A 27126-nucleotide genomic window follows, 5' to 3' on the forward strand; every position below is an offset into this window, starting at 1 on the left:
ACTTGGCTTATACCTGCCTCTCCTTTGCTGGCCATAAGGGTAGGGGTTCTTTCAGACCTCCTCCCTTTGGCCAAAAGGGGAAAATGTCAAGATATTAAGAGACACTCTGTTTTCCAGAGCTAAGGCCCAGCAAGCAGGGTATGCCCTGAGCTTGACATAACAATAATCCTTTGTGCTCACCCTCTGGACGATCTCAGCCACAGGAAAATCCCAGAATCATTTCTGGTCATGAAGTGCTGCTGAGAATCAAACTTGCCACATTGTTGCTGATACCCCTTATTATCAGGGCTACAGATCACTACATGGCCACAAGTATTGAGATCTCCCCACTCTGCCTCAGGTCCCATCCACTAGGGGTGGGGCTCCAGCACATGTCCTTGCTTGCAAGCCATTTTCCTCACTTTAAAATTAAACTTGATCCCTATTCTGTCTGTAGCCTGCTTTGTTCAGCTCTGGCCATCCACAGGTTAGAGGCCAGTTCTGTGTGGCTGTCACATACTACTTCACATTCCATTTGGGGGAAAACCTAATTGCCAGAAAGTTGTTTCTTACAGTCTAAATCTGCCAATGCAACTTAAACTTATGGTTCCTACTTCCATCTTCTGGGGACAACCAGAACAAACATAATCCTTCTTCTACGTGACAATCCTTCAAATACATGAAGACTGCTATCACATCTCCCTTTAAGTCTTGGCTACTTCAGGCTAAACATCTCCAGCTCCTCCAACTAATTCCCATATGCCATAGTATCTAGGCTCCTTGGCATTCTCATTGTGCTCCCCTGGCCCACTCCAGGTTGCCCTTGTCCTTTCTAAAATACGTTGCACAATGCTCCAATTCTGGTCTGCCCAGGGCAGAAGGCAGCAGGATCATTAACTACCTCATTCGGGACAATCTGCCTCTATTGCTTTGCCTAACACGGGATTAGGGGCAGCTAGGTGATAGAGTAGTTGAAGCGGATAAAGGGCCAGGCCTGGAATCAGGAAGACTCATCTTCCCGAGTTCAAATCTTCCTAGCTGTGTGACCCTAGGCAAGTCACCTAATCCTATGTGCCTCAGTTTCCTCATCTGTAAAATAAGCTGGAGAAGGAAATGGAAAACTCCAAATAGGGGGTCAGGAAGAATTGGACATGACTGAACAACAACAAATACAGCATTAACCATAACAAACCACCATGTCATAATACTGACTCACATAGAACTTGCAGTCCATGAAAACCTTCTCTCCAGACAGGATAGAAACCAAAGCATTAAAGAATTAGGCAGAGATTCCGACCTCCATCTGAAGCCTAGAGTGAGCCAACTCAGTTGAAACCCCATTTTTACCGACATATTTGAAAGGTAGTAATTCTTTCTCCCTCATGTTGTTAATACTCCTAATTCTCAGGTAGCCACTATATTAACTTATGCCAACCTAGGTAGTGCTTTTGTGGACAGTTACCAAATATGGGGAGATGGGGTCTCAAATTCAAATTTCATGTTGATTTTAAATTTATAGCACACATTTATTAGCATTAAGTCATGACTCTCTTAATAAAAAACTTCATGTATTAGTCTAAATAATAATTGACATTTACCCAGCATTTTATCGTTACAAAGTGCTTTACATACAACATCCCATTTGGTCCTCACCCATTTTACAGGTGAGAAGATAACTTCAGAGTTGCTAAATGACTTAGTTATGATCACAGAATTCTACCTTCACAAAATCTGCCATATAAGTCACCTTCTCTACTCACAGAGCTAGCACCCTAGTCCAGACCCTTACCAACTCTCTTGGACTCTTGCATTAGAATCTTAACTGCTCTCCCTATCTCAGCTCTCCCTACCTGAAATCTATCCTCCACTCAGCTGCCAAGGTGATCTTTCTCAAGCAACGAGCCCCAGTGGCCCTCTCTTTCCTCTGTTTAGCATTTACATTTCTGCACTTATTGACCTCTTCCCACCATTCCAGTCTTCTTACACTTTACTCCCCCCATCCCCCATGTACTCTATAATCCCACTGGACTGGTCCCATGGCAGCATCTAAATAGCAACACTCTCATCTCCTATCTCTGTGTCTTTACACTGACTATTCTCTAAAACTGGAGTACTTTATTTCCTCATTCCCCTTCTTAGCTTCCATGACTTTCTTCAAGATTTAACTTAAGTCTCACCTTCTGCAGGAACCTGTTCTCACTCCCTCAAGTTTCTGGTGCTTCACTCTCTTGGATAACTTTCTGTCTGCTCTGTGTGTATACATATGCACATGCCTAGACATGTATACCCACCCATGTATGTATATGCACACACATATTACATATATGTGTCTGTGTGCATATAAATATACTATGTAGTTATTTACATGTTGCTGCCTTCATTAGAATGTACAGTCCTTGAGGGTATGGACTATTTTTCACTTTCTTTGTATCCACAGAACTCAGCACATAGTAGGAGCTTGTTGACTAATAAGTCTCGGAGGCAAAATTTGAATCCAGGTTTTCTTCACAGTCCAGCACTCTATTAGGCCTTGTTGAACAAAGAGAAGAAGGGACTACATCAATATGCCTCTGACAGGATGTAAGCTGCCCTGAAAGAGACCTCTGGCCTTGATGTGGCTGACAGGACCCCAGAAAGAAGGACGGTGAAGGCCAATACAATTTCCCCACAATTTCCATAGTTTCTCAGTGCTTACAAGTTAACACAGTTAACGTCAAACTTGGATAGCATCCTTGAGCTGTGTCTTTGGGCGTGGGCATTCAGCTATTCATGTGTCATTTAAAGCCAAACAGGAAGGACCTCCAAATGCAAATACGAACTGAAACAACATCCATCATTCCCAGTGAGCTCAGTAGCTGCCTTTTCGTTCTTAATGTATCACTTAGCACAGAAAACAGCCAAAAGGGCAAACACCTGAGCACAAAGTCTGTCCACCCTCAGAGACGGCAGGAAGTGACTTTGGGAGGGATGTGGTCCTAATTGCTGCTTTTGAGCAGTCTTAGAAAGAAACCTCAGAGATTTGAGTCTTTGCAGTTTGCACTCACAGCGCCTGGTTCTGTCTTGTGGAGTTGTGCAGGGCGTGTCTGGGCCTTTCAAATACCGGGAGAAAGCTATTCTATCCATATGCTTCCATCCCTGAATATTCTCTTTTCCAGACTAAACATGCCCATTTCTATTAACTGATGGATTCAAGACCCTCTGCCATCCTGGCTGGCCCCTTTTAGATTCTCTAGCTCATCAATGACTCTAAATCATGTCACTTAAAATGAAGTACTCCCTATGAGGTCTGATTGGAGCGGAGCACAGCATCCCTTCCCTCCCTATTCCTGGAAACTCTTCCCATCCATGCAGTCCTTGCTCGCATTTGTTTTGTTTGACAGCCACATCACACTGCTGGCTCATACTGAGCTTGCATTCCAGTAAAATCACCAGATCTTTTTCAGGAAAAATGTTGCCTAAACATGCCTCCTCTTTCTTGTGCCTGTGAGTTTGACTTTTTGTGCCCAACTGCAAGAATGAACAGGTAGTCCTTTTGAATTTCATAGTATTAGATTCAGCCCAATGCCAGTCTGTCAAGTTCCTTTTGGATCCTGGCACAGTCATGCAGAATGTTAATTATTTACCCCTCCTGCCCCATCTGTAAGTTTGATGAGCAGGGCCCCTGGTGCTTTTGCCCAAATCATAGATAAAAATGTTAAGCAACACAAGGCCAAACACACACCTACGGGGTATTCCATCGGAAACCTCCTTTCATGTTGACACTGAGCCATTAACAACTGCTGTTGAAGTTACAACTTCCAACCAATTCTTAATCCATTTAATTACATTATCTTGTAATTCATATCTATTTCCTTCACAAGACTGGCATGAATTCAGAAATCATTAGCTCACAATAAATCCACCTTGCCTGCCCCAAAATACTCCAAAAACCTCATAACTTAATAGGGAAAGATTTTGAAACACATTTCAAACCCCCAAAGTATTCATGCAGCCAGAATCATAGAGCTGACTCTTCACACCCTTGCTATGAAAACACAAAGAATGAAATTAATCCTGGGATTCAATTGCAAAATTGCAATCCGCAGAATTTGGATGACTTCATTTCACAAAATTATCATACACAGTAACTAAGTTATAAATGCAAGGAGTAACAAAAGATAAAAATACCTTGCATCCTTAGCTCTTAGCTCAGATGCAGCCTTAGTCATGCTTAATAGCTAAATTCCTAATGGTTGCAGAGAGGCTGACAAAAAAAAATGAATTGGTTCTAGTCTCTGTAGAGCTAGGATACTAGACTCTAAAGCTGATGTCCTTCCTCTCTCCCTCTTTGTTTTCTGCCTACTTTTACTTCCCCATGACCAAAATATAAAACAGAAACTTCCACACTTCACTCTTTGAGTTTTCACAAGGAAGGAAATTCAACGAAGTCAATTCAATCTAAACATTTATTAAGCACTTACTTTATGCAAGTCACCTTTAACTCTTTCTCCCAAGCACATAAAATATGCTTAATAAATGCTTATTTTCTGTGACCCTGGGCAAGTCACTTAACCCCAATTGCCTTAAAAAAACCCCAAAAACAACAACAACAATAAATGCTTATTTTCATCATTTCTAAAATGTATGCAGTCTGAAGATTTAATGCCCTTTATGCTTTTCCACCTCCATTTCATTATCCCTACATTACTTCTTCTTCCTCTCTACTTATCTAAAGTTGATTCATCATCCAAGTCAGCTTAAATCTCACTTCCCTAATCAACCACCCCATTCTAAAGTGATTGGTTTCTGTGTAAATGACTTGTATTGTTGGTACCATTCATCTGGTTATTAATTATATCCTACCTTACGAAGTCTCCTCCATTGTTGTCTCATATTGCTAAAAATTATTGAACTTTTCATTTGTTTTAATCTTGTCTTCCAACTAAATTCTAAGTTCCCTGAAGGCAGATCCAATGCTCTTGGATTCCCCACAATACTTTGTTCCTGACAGATGTTGATTATCATTTAATTTAGCCAGAAGAGAAAGAGAGAGGCAAAAAAAAAAATACTAAGCAGAAGCAGCTGGTAAAAGCAGGACTTTTAAAAAAAAGAAGAGAAATGGGGTAGAATGAAATTTCCTTAATGTCACCTCCAGTGAGTCTCTAGAGAGATTTTTGGTCACTTTGAAAAAAGATACACTTTCTGCAGTACAACAGTCAACACAACTTGATTGGAGTATTCAAATAGGTGGATTATCCATAGAGCCAAACTTCACCACCTAAAGATGCATTTGCTTTTGTGTCATCCTTTTTACCTAGAAACTGCTGACATGTGAATCTCATACACATTTATGAGAGAGAGAGAGAGAGAGAGAGAGAGAGAGAGAGAGACAGAGAGACAGAGAGACAGAGAGACAGAGAGAGACAGAGACAGAGAGACAGAGAGAGAGAGAGAGAGAGAGAGAGAGAGAGAGAGAGAGAGAGAGAGATATTTATTTGTATTGTCACTTAAATAGGGATGGATGTTTGGTCAGGGAGAAATAAAGTTGAGGATAAATTTTTCAGTGCATCATAGGGGGCAAAGGGTAAATAATACAAGCAAGGTTGGACTATGTCCAGAAAGATAGTCAGGACATTAGTAGAATTTCAGAGCATGGATTTTTTTCCTCCCTTTACCCCAAAGGCAAAAAATGTTCTAGATTCCATGGGCCATTGAACAAATTGGCAATTGACATTTCACTAGTCCTCAAATGGAGATAAACTTTTCACAGAATCACAGGCTCCATAGCACTTATGGTTTATACAATGCTTTTATTACAATAACTCCGTGAGAGAAATAGTGCAAGTATTTATTATCCCCATTTAACAGATGAGGTCACAGCTATTCAGAGAACTTAAGCAACTTGCTCAAGGTCATACAAGTAATGACAATCACAGCTGAGACTCAAAACAGGTCTTTAGATGTCAAGATCAGTGTTATTTCCAGTATCTGTTGTTATTGTTGTTCAGTCATGTCCAACTCTTTGTGACTCCATTGGGGGTGAGGGGTTTCTTGGCAAAGAGACTGGAGTGGTTTGCTATTTCCTTCTCCAGCTCATTTTACAGACTAGAAAACTGAGGCAAACAGGGTAAAGTGACTTGCCCAGGGTCACACAGCTAGTAAGTTTCTGAGGCTGAATTTGGACTCAGGAAAATGAGTCTTCCTGATTCCAGGCTGGGCACTGAGTCACCTAGCTGCTCTTTTTTCCAATACACCATACTGCTTCTTTGGTGCAGCTAATTCATAAATACAGTTAGCTATATGGTCAGGAATTAAGAGCCAAGAAATAAATAGGCTGATCTTTAAGAAATCTTGCTTTCCTGGAGAAACTCAGGGTCACACAATTGCTATGTATTGATTCCCACTTAACAGCATATACCAAAATTGTTGGTATATGACTTCAATACAAGTCCTAGGCCTATATTCTTTTCATAAAATACTCCTGTGTCAAAAACAGTGTACCCCTCCCCAATCCAGAACCTCAATGTCAAAAGTAATGTATACATCTCTCTCCCAAGATGGCACTGTCATGGAGACAAACCTTTCCCCTAAATAGCAGATTCCCATAAAAGCAAAGGTGATTCTTTCAAAAGTGATACTATTTTTATACCAACACACCAATACTAACCCATACAATGAAAGTTGTCTGACTGATATACTGGAACAAGTCTGGAAGAAGATGACCAAGATGAAAAGAGGAATAAAGACCATGATATCTAATGAACAGCTGGTGGAAATGAGGATATTAAACGTAAAGAAGACTTAGAAAGAGATATGCTAGCTGACTTTAAGTATTTGAAAGTCTGTTGGCAAAAAAGGGATTGGACTTATTCTGCTTGGCTCCAAAAGACGGAACGACAAATAATGGGTAGATGTTGCAAAGATGCATTTTTTAGTTCTATGTAAGGAAAATCTTTCTAACAATTAGATTTATCCAAAAGTAGAATGGCCTTCCATGGAAGGCTGACTGAAGACCAGCCAAGATGGTGGAATAGGAACAAGCATTATAACCCAGCTCCTCCCACAACTACTAGCAAGAGCTGACACAGGGCTGAACAGAGACCAGGAAATCAAAGGAAAAACCACAATGCGTCATCTTTCTAGCCCAAAATCACAAATTTTACCTATAGGAAAGTGACCAGAGCTGAAACTGTGGAACAGGGGTTCGCTCAGTGCCTAAAGTTTGGAGCAAGGCCAGCAACACAGAGATACCTAGACCTGATTGAGGACTCAGCCCCTAGCACAGATCAGCAGCATGGGGCCAAGAGCATAGACTCAGTGCCCAGAACTCTGAGCATGTGGTCGACCAGAGAAGATCTAGGACTCAGTCCTGCTCCTCCCACCCTCAGAACAGCTGTGAGACTGGATTGCAGACTTCACCCTAGGGCTTCCACCTAGACCAGAAATGAGGCTATTCAGAACAGATCATTGGATGAATGACTAAACTAAAACAGATAAAGTGTTATTATGAGGTTAGGGCTACCCAAGACACAAGTGCATAAGAAAAAAATAACCCCACAGCAGCTAAAGCAAAATCTCAAATGAAAACACAGCTTGTCCAATTCAAATTTAGTTTAAATTCCTAAAAGAAATTATGCAAATGTTTAAAATGAGTTTAAAGTGAAATGAAAGTGAAAGAGGAAATAATTAGAAAAGAAATGAGAGTTGTAGAAGAGACTTGGAGAAATAATCAACAACTGTACAAAAGGTAAAAAAAAAATGCTTGCCCAAATAAAGGACTCCTTTAAAATTAAAATGAACCAAACAAAAGTTAAACATGCCATGAAACAATAAGAAATATTAAAATAAAGTCAAAAGATTTTTGAAAATACAAGTTGTTTCATAAAATATAGCTGATCTCAAAAACAGAAGAGGAGATAATTTAAGAATTGTCTATCTACCTGAAAGCCATGACCTAAAACAAAACAAAACAAACAAACAAAAAAACCCAGTCTGGACACATTTCAAAAAATCATGACAGAAAAATGCCTAGATCTCTTAGAACCAAAAGATAAAGTAAAAAAAGGAAGACTCCATTGATGACTTTCTGATAGGAACCCCAAAATGAAAACTCCCAGGCATATTATAACAAAATCCAGAGCTTCCTGGTAAAAAAAAAAATGCTATAAGCAGCCAGAAACAAAGAATTCAAATATCAAGGATCCAGTCGCAATCACACAAAATTTAGCAGCCATATATTGATGAGTGGAGAGCATGGAACATGATACTCCAAAAGGTAAAAGACATGGGCTTACAACCAAAAATAACTTACTCAATAAAACTGAGTGTAATCCTCCAGGGGAAGATAGTGGGTTCCCCTTTAAACAGATGTCTTTTAGTCAGAAACTGGATGGCTATTTGTCAGGGACAGCATAGAGGAGATTCTTGTTCAGGTGTGAGTTGGACCAGATGGTTTCTGGGGTCCCTTCCAACTCTAAGATCTGTGACTTTATGGAAAGTATGTCCTCATTTGACCACTAATTATCAGAGTCAAGCTATCACAAATGTCAGTTGGCTATTTTTTTTTTTTGCTTTTGTAGTAAAAGAAGGAAGAACTTATACCCTGGAAAGTCTACAGTACCCTGAGTGTCTTTATGGACAGAATCTGACTTTGTTTATAAATGTCATATTGGCCCTTTACACTTTGGCCTGGGAGGCTTAGATGAATGACTTCTAACACCACTCACTGGTTTTATAAAATGTCACTAATACGTTGGCGACTTGCTTCCTGTCAGCTTGCTGTGGCATCTTCTCTTTTTGTTACCATCTGCTCGTGTGAGATGAGCACCTGTAAAGCAGTGCAACCTAAAGAGCATTCTGACAATTTTCAGAACTTCTTTCCAGCTGCTAAGAGGAATTACCAGCTGTTCCACCAGCTTGGGGATTTATTGTCATAGGCTGTCATAAGCACCTTTGAAGTATTATCTTGTCTCACTGATTTTTTTTTCTGTCCTGAGCTTAACTTGCAGATTGATTTATTATAGAGTTTAGCAGGATCAGAACACAGAGAGAGTATCCTTTCGATTATCCCCAGACTGACATTTTTGAGAGACCACAGCAATAAGCACCACAACATTAGTCACATTTGAGCACTTCTCCTCCTACCACTTCCCCCCCTCCCCTGAGGAGTTAGTTTGATCAACCTTCATCCATGGCATGTGAGTCATAGCAATACGTGCTCCAAAAGGTCCATTCAAAAATAAAGAGGCCTTAAGAGAATCCAGTGTGATCTTCTAGTCATACATGAGCCATAAAACCCACCAAAGACCAAGTTAGTTACAGGACCAATCTAGGACAGACTTGGACTTTTGGACCAGTAATGCATCAAGGTTTGGCTAGGCTGGAACTGGACAGACTTTTGGGTGTGACGAGGGTAAGGTATTTGCTCTGTGGTGTTTAGCACTTTGTGGTACAAAATCCAGCTCCTATACCTTACGATTCTTATGCTTCTGTCTTATCTAGTTCCATATGAACTGCTAAAAATGTCTTAAAGTATGTGAAGGTTGTCATGTGTTACTCAATCAACCAAGATTTGTTTTTGTAAGATTCTGAGTTCTAAATTTTTCTCCCTCCCTCCTTTCACTCCCCCTCCCCAAGACATCAAGCAATCTGATGTAGGTTGTACATGCACAGTCATGGTGTTAGTCAATTAACAAGCATTTATTAATTATTTACTTAATGTACTAAGCCTTGGGGGTACAAAGAAAGGCCAAAAACAAACAAAACTCACACTCTCTTATCAAAGAAAATGCATCCTAATAGGGAAAACAGCATCTAAACATCTAGATTTATACAAGTTATTTGAATTTATAAAGGTAATCTGAAAGGGGGAGGCATTAGTGGCTTGGAGCAGGGGGAGAGGGACACTAGGAAAAGTCTCCAGCAGAAATGGGATTTGAGTTAAATCGCGAAGGAAGCCAAGGAAATGAAGAGTGGAAACAAAGCGAACCTGACATGGAGGACAGCTGGCACAAAGGCGTAAAGATGGGAGGAGTGTCATGTGAGGAACCACAACAAAGCCAGTGTAATTATCATATCATAGAGTGTGTGGAGGAGAGTAAGGACTAAGGAAGCTGAAAAAGGCAGAAGGAGCCAGGTTATGCAGATTTTAAATGCCCAAGAAGGATTCGATTTACTGTGCTTCACCCCTGGGGTCAGATCTAGGAGCAATGTGCAGACATTACAAAGGCAGCAAATTTAATTTTGATGAAGGAAGACATTGTGTATCAATTATAGGTATCCCCAAAATGGAAGAGGCTGTGTTGAGAGTGAGTAGGTTCCTATCAATTAGGAGTCTTCAGGCAAAGGCTGAATGACTTCTCACAGAATATATCATTGATGTTTCTTTTTCGCATGAATTAGATTTCTGAGATCATTCCAACTCTTTGATTCTGCAGGCAAAGACTAGAGACAACTGACCACCTGTATCTTGACCAAAATAAGAACTCAAATGAGGATGTGCAGCATATTTTCTTGGTAAGTATCAAACTGATGTTCAACTGAATTTAAACCAATTTATCTTAATCATAACCAATTTGTGATGACACCATTCCCGATAGTAACTTTGTGGCCTAATCCTACTTAAACCCATAGAAGTCTAATCATCACAAAAATAGTCAAAGTTGGAGAGACTGTAGGAAGACTAGCTCACTAGTAAATTGTTGGTGGAACCATGGGTTGGTCCAACTATTTTGGAAAATAATTTGGAATTATGCAAAAAGGGGGAGGGGGGAGAGACCAACTTGTTCATACTCTATAACCGAAAGATCTCACTGTAAAACCCAAGGAGACCAAAGGCAAAAAGGTCTTATGATACAACAAAATATGCATAGCAGCACTTTTTTTTAGTAGCAAAGAGTGGCAAACAAACCAAGTGCCCATCAATTGGGGGTGACTGAACAAGTTGTGGGATATGTACCTAATAAAATGTCAGTTATTACATTGTAATAAACAGATATGAAGAATTCAGAAAAGCATAGGAAGATGTATTTAAACTGATGAAGAATGAAGTTATTAGAACCAGAAAAACAATGTAGATGATGTCTACAAAATTGGAAATAAAAAGAACCATAAAACAAAGCTCAGTATGATATAATTATACTGACCGATACTGGTTGCAGTGAAGAGATGAGGATAGGCACTGTCTTTTTTTTGAGATATGTATGAGGTGAAGAGGCCTATAAATGTAGAATGTTAGTTGGTTTTGCTTAACTGTTTTTCTTTTTTTTCTTAGTAACAAGGGAAGGCGAAGCGGAAAGAGGAAGAAGGTACATCTGCTCATATTTAGAAATTACTGATATAAAGTCAAAGGGCATCAATAAAACTTCTTAAAAGGCGGGTCTCAGTTGTGTTATAAAATATTAGAATATTAATATTAATTTGAAACATTTAAAATATTAATATTCTGACCCTATTCTGATCCTAGTCTGAAGTGCTTGATCTCAATTGCATCAAAGTCCTGTCTCTTCCAGTCTTTCTGGAAAAGAAGATAATCAGTTTCAAGGAGGGATGCTGATTTCTTGAGATTTAGATCATTACATTATTTTACCGTTACCAAACTAAGGATGCTAATGTCCTCCTGTTTAATCTAGTCAAGAAAGTTTTTCTTTAGTCTTTATTCATTTTTTTACCATATTGAAAGAGGGATCTTTAGAGAGAGTGGTTAAAGGGAAGAAGTGCTTTCAGGAAGGTATTTTCTCCTCAGATTCACTAGCAGTAACATTCTTGTTTAAATCAATCATTGGCTCTCAATTTACATTTTTTACTTTTGTTTTACTTTGCTATGGAATGTTTTCTTATTTCAAGATAATAATAAACAGCTAACATCTTAATAACTCTTTAAGATTTGCACTTTACAAATGCCATTGCATGTGGTCTTCACAACAGCCCTTTGAGGTAGGTGCTTTCATTATCCCCACTTAATAGATGAGGAAACTGAGGCAGACGGGGTTAAATGATCTGTGCAAAGTCACACATTTACCCTCTGGTACTTACTAATATCAGACACCTGGTGCAAAATCAGGTCTTAGTAGCTTCTAGCTATAATCAAATGTAATTTGGATGTTATTAGAGTCAGAGATTATTCTAAATAGTAGAGCAAAGTCTGCCTAGCTGAACTTTGCTCCAAGGAGAAATGATTGCATATTAATGAATGGGCTGTCATAAAGTTGGGCTAGAATGCTATATACCCATCTATTGTTTTCTTCTACAGGCAAACAAAAATTAATGAATTTTTTTTTAAAATTCACACATAGAAATCCAGTTATCTGTATATCAGTTATTAATCTCATAGACCTTTTCATTCATTTCTTTAAAGTGTTCATGGCAAGCAACAAACATTTCATTAAGAACTTACTATGTTGTAGGCGTCTGCATTACCTAGCTCATGAGACTGTGAGAGAAGCATATTATAAAGCATGTCACAGTTTAAAACCAACACATTGAATTTGGAGTGAGGGAATCTGGGTTCGAGTGCTGGTTCTGCTTCCTATAACTGCTGCTGCTCTCCTTTGAGCCTCAGTTTTCTTGTTTGTAAATGAAGACTTTGTACCTGATAACCTCTGTGGTCCCTTCCAACTTTCAATGTAGAAAGAACCACTGCAGGAAGTATGATAATAAATCCAGAAGAGAGCAAAGGATTGCTAAGCAGCATAGAAAGTAGAATGGAAATGAGACGACATGAATTTGCAGCAGCCCTTCTCTGCCAAGTCGCATCAGATTCCTTCTACCACAGGACTGGAGAAGGTAAATGTTGAGAGCAAACCCTGGTTGACTTTCGACAAGGTAGGAACTACCAAGGGACAAAGGTAGAAGGCTGCTGAGCAAGTCATGCATATGGTCAAGACTAACAGAGAAAAGGCAGGACAGAGCAGGGGGAGATGGGCTTGGAGAGCAAGGATGGCTATAATCCATGAGCAAGGTATCCCAAGACTCATACAGAGTCTGATCCAGGAGTTAAACTCAAAGGATCAACTTCTTTTCTTTTGGTTCTTAACTCCCACCTGGATTGATCCAAGACAGTCTCCAAAATAAAAAGGAGACATAGTTCATGGCTGAAGTGACTTAAATATGAATGGCCTGGTATAACTGGTGGTTGCAGTGTGGAGAAAGATGATGTAATTCTAAGATCAATAATGTAGAGGAAAATATTATTATTAAAGAGGAAAATTTTAGGTAGAACCTTGGATCATGGATGTGGCCTTGGGAAGCAGTAAGAATGTATTTAAATTCATATCGGGCCCTCCCTCATTTCTTTCTTGTTGGCTTGCATATTTTTAAAAACTGTTCCTAAGCCATGCAAGCAAGCATTCATTTGAATGACTAGGGAAAATTGAGAGCCAAAATGGAAAAATGCTGAGTTCATCAACTGTAAATTAGCCAGGGCTATTTTTATGTAAGGTTTTGATTTAAGAAGGGGGGAGGGAATGATCTTCCGATCCACTTCCTGGGAACAGCTGTAATCAGGCAATGCCCAAGATCACAGAACTCAAGTAATTAAACATCTTCCACTTTTAAAATCTGTTTAGCTAAGGGGGAGGGGGAGGGGAAGCATCCTGTGGGTTTCTCCTTGTTAAACCCTCTTTTGAAAATGGAGTGGAATGAATTTTCATGGCCCACATGAAAATATTCATAAAAATAACTTTCTGCATCTCTGAACAGCAATATTTTATAGGCTTCTCTGTTTCCCGCCTTCTTGCAAAATATATAGTGCAAAGAGCCACCATTGAAGCATATATCTGTCTCCTCTGGTTTCTTTTTGGCTTGTTCAAATGCCACCGTATGCTGAGATATTATGGAAAAAGCTTCCTACTTTCCCAAGTGCCATTATTCCCAGGAATGAAATGCTACTTCTGTTGTTTGTCTTGACTAGGAGGCTGAATCCTTCACTAGGATTTCTTTCCAGACTTGTACGAAATTATGCTGAGCAAAGTAAGCAGAACCACAAGAAAAGTTTATATAGAGGCCACAATAACATTGAGGGAAATTTTGCACACTGAATGACATCAGGAGTCAGATCGATGCAAGGATCCATCATGATTTCAGAAGCCTGACAGTGACATGTCCACCTCCCTCCTCTCAGCAGAAGGTGCTGAATGGGACATTTTTGGTCAGACGGGACCAATACGTTAGCTTTCGCTGCTTAACTGTACGTTTTTTAAAAATGATGAGATTTTATAAGGCAAAAGGAGGAGTTGTCATTAGGAAGCAGTGATGATGTAAAAAAATCAATAAAGCCTTTTTAAAAAGGATTTCTTTCAAGTACTTTATAGGGCAGTTTTAAGCTACTAAAGCTTAATCAAAGCTACTAAAAAGCTTAACTTCTGCACTAAGACTTTTGGGACACATTATATATGGTAAATGAGAAAGTTTGCTAAATTCCCCCTATTACTAACTCTCTAGCAGCATACTTCTGCCAAAGACCTACTCTGATGCCTTACTGTGGTTTTCAAAGCAAGAGTATAAGCTATGGTATTTCTTAACCAAGCCAGAACAGGTTGAAGGATGGATCCCATGACCAGCTATATGTGCCTGTCATCTGACAACCAGTTAATTTCATAGAGACTTACCACCAGGTTAGCCAGAAAGTGATATATATTTTTTACTACAGTATTTTCAGAAGGCGGCTTGTAACTGCATTAATGGAGAATCCCAATGCAAATGAAATCCTAAATCCTTGAAGTACTGAAGTATTAGAAAGCTGGAAAAAGAAGGCATGAAGAGCCTTTCTGAAAATCACAAGAGCTTTCATGGCATTTGAACAAGAATTAGAATATGACCAGGCTGTCCCTATCCTGGATTTATCTACCCAACTGCTCTAGCACATCAGCTTGGGTTCATATTTATAGGTTTCCAGGAGAACATATAAATTTTTTAAAAGTTAAAATTTTTAAAAAACTCCACAATCTTTTATTAAAACACCATAAGTCCCCGGAAACCAAAATATTAACATTTATTTAAGGAATTGTTACGAATCTTCTTGCTATAGCTGAATAAGGATCATCGTGAAATTTCAGTTCCACAGAATTCATGGCAGACTGATATGTTTGGGTCAAATGAAGTTACTATGTCTTAAGCATAATTTCAATCTTTGTGGTTGAAAATTCTTTCTGAGGGGCAGCTAAGTGGTGCAATGGATAGGGCACTGGCCCTGATATCAGGAGGACCTGAGTTCAAATCTGATCTTAGACCAAACACTTGATATTTACTAGCTGTGTGACCCTGGGCAAGTCACTTAACCCCAATTGCCAAAAAGAAAAAAGAAAAAAGAAAAGAAAATTCTTTCTGAAAGTATACCAGTCATATAAAATAAATCTATAGAAATCACAAGTTTTTCTGTCTAATATTAATGGAACCCTGGAGGAAGAGAAATTCTATTAAATGTAAACATAAAATACACTAAATATTTGAAAATTAATCTGAAAAGACACATAGTACCTAGATCAATACAATTACAATTTTTTAAAACAGAAATGAAAGAAGATATAAAGAAGGAAGGAGGGAGGAAAGAAGGCAAGAAGAAAAGACATTTGTTAAGCACAGATACTATACTAAGCGCTTGAAAATCAAAATAATTATTGCTCTAACTCACACACATTCTAATAAGGAGAGCCAACTCATATAGGGTATTTTGGCTACAAGTCAGAAGGAAAGATCTAATGGCCCTCAGTTTTTAAAAGAAGATATATAAAGCATAAATAACCACCCAAAAAAGGCCAAAAATAACCAGTAGAAAAATGCAAATTTAAAAAGCTCTAATTATACACTTTATACCTTTCATGCTGGCAAAAACACTATAACATGTCCACTTGTAATCCCTATTTCAGGGGAGGCGGAGTTTTATGGATCACTTAAGCTTAGGAATTCTGAGCTGCAGTAAGCCCACCTGATGCCAATGCTAAGTCTGGCGCCAATATGGTGAGTCTCAGAGAACAGGGAGTCATTGGGCTGCCTAAGAAAGAACAAAGTAGCACAGGTTGGGAATGGAGATTTCCATTCCCATGGAAGACTGCATTTCTGTCTTGGAAGAGAAAGAGAGATCTAATCTAAAATAAAGATGGAGAATTCATAGCTAAAGAGGCTGGGGGAAGACTAGCAAAATAATCATAATCTCATAAATCTAGACCTGGAAGGTGCCTTAGCAATTACCCAGCCCAATCTCAATTACAGATTAGCAAGTAACAGTGACAAGATCTGGGATATGAGCTCATGCCCTGCGACTTCAAGTTCATGGCCATTTTCCACTTCACCATGTTGCCTCCCTCTTGATGGAGCTGTGAATTAATTCAACTATTCTGGAAAATGATTTGGAGTTATGCAAGAAAAATTATAAATTGTTTATATCTTTGCAACCAGAGATTCCATTACTAGGATCATGTCCCAAGGAAGTTATTGACAACAATAGAAGACTTATGTACAAAAAATATATATTTATAGCAACATTATTTGTGATTTTTTTCAAAACTTGTAAAATACAACTGATAAATAGGGAATATCTGAATAAATTACAGTAACAGGCTCTGGAGTTAGAGGATCTAGGTTGAAATTCTGCCTCTAACATTTATAACCTATGTGATCTGAGGGTATGAGTCACTTAATGCCCCCTAGATCTCATATGTAAAATGAGAGGTTGGACTATAGGGCTGCTGAGATCTTTTCCAATTCTTTATTTTTTTTTCCATTTTATTTTTAATTTATTAAATAAAACAAGCATTTCCATAATATAGTACAATAAAAAGATGATTGTACATGAAACTGCAAATCTACTATGCACAACTTGCTATTCCTTTCAAATATACAACAAAACTATCATGTAAATTTCTTTTTTTTTCTTTTTTTCCTTCCCTCCTTATGGTCATTTCAATATGAAAACTCCAGATAAACAGGAGAGACTCGTACAAAATGGTACAGTGAAGAAAGAGTCAAAGCAACAACGTATGCGTTGAGGACAAACAAGTAAAGTCAATATGAAGAAGCAAAAAACTCTGATCAAATAAGGTCACTGCTAGGAACATACTGTCCGACAAGAAGGACACGTTGTTCCTTTCCTGCTAGCAATCAGTAAACTCCTGACTGAAAGGTGTTAGACTCAAAATGCTGAAGGAGACATGCATTTTTGGACATGACCAATGTGGGAGCTGGTTTTGATTGACTGCATATTAGTTAGAGGGTTTTTTTTTCCTTTTTGTTGTTGTTGTTGTTCAATTAAAGGTGGGGAATGTGGGAGGGGAAGGGAAAAAATACTTAATTGAAAAAATAATAGAATTAAATTTTAAAACAATCAAACTTTTTTAAGAAATACATTCTGCAAGGGAGTTTGGGTATTTTTTGGGAAGTATCTGTTAGGTTAAAACAAAATGTATTGATTAAGTCAACAACAATAACAAAATTAAAAGAAAATATATCAGTTTATGTTTTTATTTATTATAATATGATGAACACAATTGAAACTGTGAGAACTAAGGATCTTGTAGTATGCTCACAGTCATCATTCAGCAGATCAGTTTGCTATACACAAACCTTTGGACAGGGATATATAAAAGTTCATAGGATCATAGATAAAGAGCTGGAAAAGACTTCAGCTGCCACGGAGTCCAGCCTCCTCATATTCAAATGAAGAAGCTAAGGACCAGGGTCATATTGCTAATAAGTTAAGTGCAGCTTGAACTAAAGTCTTCCTCATTCCAATGCTTTATTTACTACACCACGGTGCCTCTCCAGTATGGGAGATTATGCTGAATGAGACCCAGGACACATCCAGGAATTTTGGATTTGTCTTTAAAAAAAAATAATAAACTGCTAATACAAGCCTGTTTTCTTGTTATTTGCCTCTTTCTTCCTGCAAATTAAAGGCAAAAAACAAATTTCAATTAATGGAATTATGGTTAACTGAACTTTTGCTGTGGCCATATCTACATTGAGTGCTTTGGTCTGTGCAACACATCAGAACATTTGGTGTGTTTTTCTCTTCACCATGCCAAGTGCTAGACAGTTATTGGACACAAACGTTCTGTTTCTGAGGACGTTACTAAACACAATACATATTATCCTAAAAATAGGCTGAAACCTTCCTCATGGCAAGTATCAGCTTTTATAGACATATTCTTTCTTGCTAGTTTGTTTCCCTCCACACTTTTTGGGACCAACAGAACATAGTTGAGCCATTTTCAAGTTCAAAATGACTTACATCCTTTTGGGCTTACGTCAGGGAAAGTGATTTGACTTGTCCTCATTTTTCACCCATTACACAATAAATCTTGATAGAGAGCGAGTTAGAAATAATAGCTGGAATATCTCTTTAAGATTTTGCCAAATGCTTCCTTCACAGCAACCCTGGGGGTGAGGAAGCCAGTGTGAGTACTCATAGCCCCATTTTGTACACAAAGACATCCAGATTCAGAGAGGGAAAGTGGTTTGGCCAGGATCACACAGTAAGAGTGTAGAGGAAAGAGGATTAGGATCCCAACAAGCCAGGTTAGAATACAGCAGAAAACTACAGGGACAAACACTCTGCCCAGGATGAGAAGAATCATAAAAATAAAATAATGTTTTAAGAGTCTCAGGAAGAACATGGAAATAATTTTGAAATAAACTACAAGACATGAAGGACAGTACAGGAGGACAGTACCAAAAGTCTCAGTGTAGTTTTAAGCAATTAAAGCACCCTGTGTGAAACTTCAGATAAAAAAATAAAAGAACAAAATTTTGCAAAGTTTGGACCAACTATACAACTTAGAAAGCCATGCAAGTGCCAGTCTGCCATAACTTGTTAGCCAGTTTAATTAAATGTGCTTTTAAATTAATCAAGAACAAAGAGTGTCCCAAACACAGAACAGAACACTTGCCATGCTCACTGCAGATAAAGGGAATGTGCTACTGAGATATGTGAGTAATTTGTTTAAGGTCATTCAGCAAGCCTGTGACTGGCAGAAAATCCTCTGGAAGCCAGGAGGTCAGCTCTGCTTTCAGGACATTCAGACCACGTGTCAAGCCTGTAGGAGCCAGCATACATAGTAGGTGTATTGTGAAGGATCCTTCTGTTCCAGCTGACCCAGAATTGTTAGACACTGTGAAGTCAGATCACTGGCAGTCTGCATGAATTATATTTACACTCCCTGAATAAGGAAGGCTAACCAAGGAAAATGTAATCCTTTGCTTCTTCTTTCTTTCTCTTTTCCTTCTCTCTCTCTCTCTCTCTCTCTCTCTCTCTCTCTCTCTCTCTCTCTCTCTCTCTCTCTCTCACTCTCTCTGTCTCCCTGTCTGTCTCTCTCTGTTTCTCTGTCTCTGTCTCTCTGTCTGTCTCTGTATCTGTCTCTGTCTCTGTCTCTCTCTCTTTCTCTCTGTCAGGATGAGAGGGGGCTAAGAGCAGTGGGGCCCAGGGGCCAAACCTATGATTTCTTTAGTGAAGGAAACTCACAAGTGGAAAAGACTTCCTCTACCAATCAATGCAGATTAGCGACTGTTCTGCAATTTATAATCTTAAAAAAGTTGCCTGAGACACCAAGAAGCTAGGTGATTTACCCAAGGCCACACAGTCTGTATGTGCTGTTAGAAAAGGGACTAGAATCCAGGTCTTCCTGATTCTGAGACCACTATTCCATGCTTCCTATTTACTTTTGTTTTAAGGCAATTAGGGTTAAGTGACTTGCCCAGGGTCACACAGCTAGTAAGTTTCAAATGTATGGTGTGAGACCAGATTTGAACTCAGGTCCTCCTGACTTCAGGGCCAGTGTTCTATCCACTGCACCACCTAGCTGCCCCCCCTATTTACTTTTTAAAAATAATTTTGAAATAGTATTTTTCCATTTCTCCTTATTTCTTCTATTTCTCCTTAAAACCGATCCACACGGGCCCAGTAAAATGAGCTTTTGCCAAAGTTCTCTTCCCATGACTCTCCACATCAGAAGAATGCTCAATCATAGCAGTAGAAGACAAAGGATACTGATTGGTATCAAAGCACTAGCAGACTAGAGTTCAAATATTCCTCTTATACTTACTACCTGTGTGACCATGGGATAACAATACCTAGTATTTGAAGCTATTTGTGTATGTTAGCTAGATGCTGTTATTATCCACATTTTACAGATGAAGAAATTGAGACAAAGACTCATACAGGCAGGATTTAAAATAAGGTCTTCCCCCTTCAATGCCCTGATCTCTATCTCTTTGCACCACCTGGCTGCTTACATCACATCATTTTTCTGGCCTCAGTTTTCTTACCAGTAAAATGAAAGGGTTGGATTAGATAGCCTCTGATGTTTCTTTTAGCTCCAGAGCTATGATTTTATGAACCTTAGATGTTATCAGGTCTAACATGTCTAACCTGATCACCCTAAGCTGGCTCTGCCGGAATTGGTTCTTGTTTTTAGAGGAACCATATGAATGTTCTGAATGTGAAATAGGAAAGATATCTCAAAATCCTACCTTGTTACTCATTCCTGGTGCTGTTCTTCAGGCCTAATGCCTCATTCACCTCAATCCTTCAGTTTCTGGATGTTTGCCTGAATCTGGATTTTTCTGTCCATACTAGGTGGTGGTTGGCCACCAAATAGGGAAGGAAGGAGCCATCAGAAGTGGAGGCTAGGCTGGTCCATCCTAGAAGCTGGAGCATCTGAATGATATCCTGGTTAGGGGCCTATCTATTTGAGCAGGAAGAATGGTGTAGCTATGAGTCTAGAGAAGAGACCACAAGTAAGATCTACCAAGCAGTCAGCCTGCGGTGAGCATTCAAGGTCCAAGCCAGTCAAAAGAGCAGGCGGAAATGTGATCAAGATAAACAAATTAAAAAAAACCATAACCAGGGATCCAATTATTGTGGGAAGCCAAATATAGAAGAGTCAGAGTTTATAGGTACATATGAGGGTTTAGAAATTAAAGCAAGCAAGTCCTATATATCTAAAACCAAATATCTACCACCCTTGGGGGAGGGGAAAACAAACCCTTAAACCTTTAAAAAAGAAAACCTGCTTCTTGCTTCTCCTGATAGCTTACTTGGTTCATTTAGTGGCACTCCCATTCCTTAAGATACTATAAACAGAAACCTTAGAATCTTCATTTCCTCCCCAATCCAATTCATCGCTGTGCTACATGGCTCAGTGTTTAAACACGGGGCCTGGAGTCAAGAAGGCCAGAGTTCAAATGTAGCCTCAGACACTTAATAGCTGTGGACCCTAGGTGAATCACTTAACCTCTGTCTGTCTCAGTTTTCTCAACTGCAAAAAGTGGATAATAATAGCATCTACTTCCCAGTGTTGTTGTAAGGATGAAATGAGATATGGCTTGGGGCTTTGCAAATCTTAAAGTTCTACGTAAATGCTAGCTCTTTTTATTTTATTATAGCTTAGAGAATGTAGGGAATCATATAAGTTTGTATGGCAGGGTAAGACTAGTGAACTGGGACAACTCTTGATGACTGCGTGAAGGATAGATTATAGAGGAGAGAAACTGGTGGGAAGAGCAGGTAAGAGATAATGAGGGAACTAAAATAAGATAATGGTGAGGTGAGTAGAGAGGACAGGGTAGATTGTGAAAGACGTAGTGGAGTTATAATAATTGATAATTGATTGGATGTAGGAAAAGAGGAAAAGGGGATTTAAACACATCTTCAAGGTTCTAAGCCTTCATTCAAATCTTAGCTCTCACGCTTAGTACCCATGTGACGGTGGGCAAATCATTTAAGTAATCTGGGTCTTAGTTTCTCCATCTCTACAGTGAGAGGGCTAGACTGCACCCCTTCTAACTCCAAATCTATGATTATCTGACGCTAGGACTGGGAGAATGGTAGTGATGTCCACGAAAGAGTGGAATGTTTTGAGGGGAAATAGTCCTACAGGGAAGATGATCAGTTTGCCTTGGGGCATATTGAGCTTGAGATGCCAACAGGATATCCAAATGGAGATGTGAGATTTGTGGCCAGAAGAAAGATTAGGGCTGGATTTAAAGATCGAGGAGTCATTTGTAGCATTGATAACTGAACCCATGGGAATGGTTGAGATAATCAAGAGAAAGATTGCAGAAGAAGAAGAAAAATCCCAGGAAAGGGTCTTGGGCTCTAAATTTAGGGAGTAGAGGAGACTAGCAAAATAGTTAAGGAAAATGGTAAAGAATGTTTAAATAAAAAGAAAAGTACCATAAGATAGCAGCATCAAGGGAGGCCAAGGAAGAGAGAGTATCCCAGAGAAAGGGGTTGTTAATTGTGTCAGACATTACAGAGAACTCAAGGAAGATGAAGACTGAGAAAAAGGCCATAATATTTAGCAATTAAGAAGTCATTTGATGACATCTGAGAGAATGGTTTCTCTAGGATATGGGGTTAGAATTCAGATTGAAACAAGTTGATATACGCAGACTACTCTATTAATTTATCAAGAGGAAGAAGCAGAGAAGCCAATAAAGGGGAAAAAATGATAAGCCAGAGAACCAGGACAGTGCAATGTCACAAAAAAAAAAGGAAAGAATTTTTAGAAGATGGCCAATAACATCAAATACAGGAAAAGGTTTGTTGTTTGTTATGATAAGAGACAGTGTATCATAGTATATAGAGAACTAGTCCTCATAACCAAGAAGACCTGGATTCAATTTCCACCTCTAACACATACTGACTGTAGAACCCAAGACAAGTCATCTAGCCTTTCAGGATTCTAAACAACTGTCTATGACTAAGTTGAAGAGAAAGTAACAACCTGTATTGGTAGAGGGAGTTTCCCCTCCTGGGAGTTCCCTATAATTAATGAAACCATAGGTCCAGGAGGCCCTATCTACATTTGTTGTAATGTCAAGAAGAAAGGAATGAGAAAAGGCCACTGGCTATGATAAATAGCAGGTTACAAGTCATCATCAACACAAGTTTCAAAATGCTCTAAATCACTAATGATCAGAGAAATGCAAATCAAAACAACTCCGAGGTGCCACATCACACCTGTCAGGTTGGCCAACATGACAGAACAGGAAAATGATCAATGTTGGAGAGGATGTGGGAAAATTGGAACACCAACGCATTGTTGGTGGAGTTGTGAAATGATCCAACCATTTTGGAGAGCAATTTGGAACTATGCCCAAAGGGCTATAAAACTGTGCATACCCTTTGACCCAGCAATACCACTTCTAAGTCTGTACCTCAAAGAGATCAAAAAAATGAAAAAAGGACCCACACGTACAAAAATATTTATAGCAGCTTTTTTTTGTGGTGGCTAAGAATTGGAAACTAAGGGGATGTTCATCAATTGGAGGATGGCTGAACCAGTTGTGCTATATAAATGTAATGGAATACAATTTTTCCATAAGAAATGATGACTGGGTAGACTTCAGAAAAACCTGAAAAGACTTACATGAACTGATGCTGAGCGAAGTGAGCAGAACCAGAAGAACATTGTACATAGTAACAGCAACATTGTTCAAATACTAACTTTGATAGACTTGCCTCTTCTTAGCAACGCAAAGATCTAAGACAACTCTAAAAGACTCATGATGGAAAATGCTATCCACATCCAGAAAAAGAACTACGGAGTCTGAATGCAGATCAAAGCATATAATATGCATTTTTTTCTGTTTGCTTCTTCTTTCTTGTGGTTCCTCCCATTGGTTCTAATTCTTCTTCATAACACGACTAATGTGAAAATATGTTTAATATGAATGTATATGTAGAGCCTATTTCAGATTTCATGCCATCTTGTGGTGGGGGAGGGGATGGAAGGAGAGAAAATTTGGAATTCAAAATCTTATGGAAGTGAATGATGAAATATAAAAAGATAAATAATTTTTTTAAAAGAAAACGAGTTTCAGTTACCTGATAGGAATGAAAGTCAAAGATTGGTAGAGAAAATACTTCAATGATGAGGAAGTGGAGGGAATATAGACTTCCCTTTCAAGAAGTTTAGAGATCAAAGAGTAAACAACAGGATGTCAGCTCAAGTGGCTTTACAGCATGTAAGGGATTTTTTTTCCTCAGATAAGGGAAACTAGGGCATGTTTATAAAAGAGGAGGAAGGTGTCATGGAAGAGGAGATGTTGACGATCCAAGCTTCTCAGAGTTGGAAGAGACTTCAAAGGTTCATGTAGTTCTAGCTGTGCCTGAACAGGAAGCTTCTCTACAACATCCTCAGGAAGTAGTCACCATGTGGAGGCTCTTACTGCCTCTCACTTCACTTTTGGAGAGTCCTAATCTTAAGAAGTTTTTCCTTATATTGAACTGATAAGCACTGCTCTGCAACCTCAATTTTGTTGTCAAGTCAGTTTTTAGTTGTGTCCAACTCTTCATGACTCCATTTGGGGTTTTCTTGACAGAAATACTGGAGTGGTTTGTTATTTGCTTCTTCAGTTCATTTTACAGATGAGGGTTAGGTGACTTGTCCAGGGTCACACAGCTAATAAGTGTCTAAGGCTAGATTTGAACTCACAAAGACGAGTCTTCCTGATTTCAGATCTGGCACTATCCATGGCACCACCTAGCTGCCCCACAACCTTAATACATTGCTCTTATTTAGGCCTTCTGGGGCACATGAAAAGAAAAGGGGATAATTAAGGAAGCAATAATGATCTAGAGGAGGCAGAATGATTAAATCTGATTGGGGGAGGGGAAGGATATGAATTTCAGGCTAAGGATTTTGTACTAATTCAATAGAAAACAGTGGAAGAGAATATTTTTGTAATTCTTTGTGTAAAGATTTTTCAATCTTTTATTTCTCAATCAGCATTTATTTTATCTTCTTCCCACTCCACTCCAACCCCAATCTGAAGGAACAGAAAAACAAAATCTTTGTAACAAATGATGCATAGTCAAGCAAAATGAATTCCCACCTTGTACATGTCCAAAATTGTAATGTCTCATTTTTCTTCTTCAGTATATCACTTGCCTGTCAAGAAGCAGGTAGCGTAGTTCATCTGATCCTCTGAAATCATCTTTGGGCATTGCATTGATCAAAGTTCTTAAGTACATCAAAGTTCTTTAAGATAGGAATTTATAATGAGCACTGTATATAAATGTGATTCTAAGTGTTTGAAGGCATTGAAAGTTGATGAAATTGAGGGTGGCAGGGAGGACAAGAATTCTCAGTTGAATTGCCATTGCTGAAAAGGATAAAATCCAGGTGCTTACAGCTGAACTGTATTGTACCACATTAATAACAGTTCACCAACATGTAGTGGGTGGCTTAAAAAAGAGATTAGATCTCATTACCAAAAACCACAGACTGAAAGTCTAAAGCTTTGAAGCAGCTTCAGTAGTCTTTGGAGGGCTCCAGAGACTAAAGTCTGCCTCCAGCGCTTAGGAAGAAAATGATGACATTGTCAAGCTTCCTATGAGACTTCTCTTACAGTGACATGTCACTGTGCTTCCTCCCCCGAGGACATTAGCCAGGGAAGTTATGTGTGTATGGGTGTATTTATGGTCTTCCTACCTCTGGGTATCTGGCTCTTTGTGGTATCTCCATGGGCTGAAGGTCAATCATCTGGCATTAGTTATCTGTGATGATGAGATTTTCCTGAAACAGCCTAAAACTGAATCTCTGCTGTGGTATTAGCCCAACAGGTGATGTGGGCATGCATCATGGGTGGTGGGGGTGGGGAGGCACTTGAGAGCCACAGAAAACTAATTTGGGAATAAGAATTCTAGATTTTTTAAATTATGTCCCTATCTCCATGAAGAGCCTCAACACTTTGGATGCTGCTCCGAGCGGGTTTCCTCTTAGCTCACTTGCTCTCACTTTATACTCTTTCTATTTAACTACCATGCTTAGTTTCATCTGAGCAATGACACTTCAGCTCCATTCCCACTGACTCCTTTGTAAAATTCCCTTGCAAATTCAGTGTTGGAGGAAATGCTGGTATAAATGGCCACTTTTTCCTGCTATTCCCCCCACGCCACTCCATTAAGCCACAGCATGATGGAAACACCCCCAGGGTATCTTCTGCACATTGCATGAGATACCAAATCCTCCCTTTTTCTATCCCTGCCCCACAACACATGATTCTCCCTGCTGACACTTTGGTTTAACATACAGGGGCCCCTCAGGAGAGATCAATGGAGGCAAAGAGAAATCTGGACCCCTTATCACAGAAATCATTTTTTTCCTAATTCAATCACACTTCCACAAATACTTCTCCTTTCTTTTGGCTTCCTTCTTTCCCCATTCAGACCCTCTTTAAACAGCTGGCATGTAACACAACATTAATTCATTCATTCCATTGCCACTTAAATAAGCAGGCTATCACCACAGTTATGTAATAAAATCAGAGAATTAAATAATGCAGATATTTGGAGCTCAAGAAAGGGAAAGACTATCAAGCCAAGATAGCATAACAAAGCCTAGCTTCTCTGAAGATCAGATTTACAGCAACCTTATACTCTGAAAAAAATACCAAATCTCAGAAATGAAGACAGATTCTGAGCTATCAGTAAAGCCATGTTCTTTATTTAGTATGACTCCTTAAATCCTGTCTTAAAATGGGGCCTGACACATAGTAGGTGCTATGTAAATACTTATTCCCTTCCCCTTTCCACTTCTTTCCCTTTCCTTCCTCTTCCCCTACTTAGGACCTATTTGCCCTAAGATATTTTTTACAAACTTAGTTGTTTGGTATCCTAACATAGAGCAATTCAGAAAGAGCACAGGAAGGTAGGTATCTGAGCTATTAGCAGTCACCAAAAGGAAGAGAGGGAAGTAGGGTATCACATCCCTGTACAAATAGGAATTGCCATGAAGCTAAAAGTGAACTTATCAAATAGTTGCTTCTAATATCTGTAAACCCATGGGTTCAATCTGCCTTTGCCTAGAATATTGCAATCTGGTTAGCTTTCCAAGAATCTCCTTCTACTTGTACCTTGTGAATTTGCCTTGACTAATTTTGCCTCTTTGCAATTTTCTTCACCCTAAAGGCAGGACTCCCCTTCATGGACTGCCATATCCTTATCTAAAGTATTAGGCTTTGCTTACCTTCTCAGTAAGGCATTGGATGTAATTAGGAATGTCCAGTACAAGACAATCCAGTCAAAGTGGGAAATAAGGCAGAGAGGGTGGATTCACAGAATTCACAGACTGTGACAGGTGAAAGGAATATAAGCCATCTGGTCCAACCCATACCCTCTGAAGGATTTGACAGTGCTAAAAACTCAGCAAGTGCTCGTGGAGGCTCTTC

General features: G+C 39.0%; 1 pseudogene; it reads left to right on the forward strand.

Moving 5' to 3' along the window:
* The first annotated feature begins 12675 nt into the window (after positions 1–12675).
* Positions 12676–27126, forward strand: part of LOC110206768 (transcription factor IIIA pseudogene) — a 38907-nt pseudogene continuing 24456 nt past the window's right edge.

Source organism: Phascolarctos cinereus, unplaced genomic scaffold (genome assembly GCF_003287225.1).
Source record: "Phascolarctos cinereus isolate Bilbo 61053 unplaced genomic scaffold, phaCin_HiC Scaffold_5;HRSCAF=322, whole genome shotgun sequence".
Taxonomy (NCBI): Eukaryota; Metazoa; Chordata; class Mammalia; order Diprotodontia; family Phascolarctidae; genus Phascolarctos; species Phascolarctos cinereus.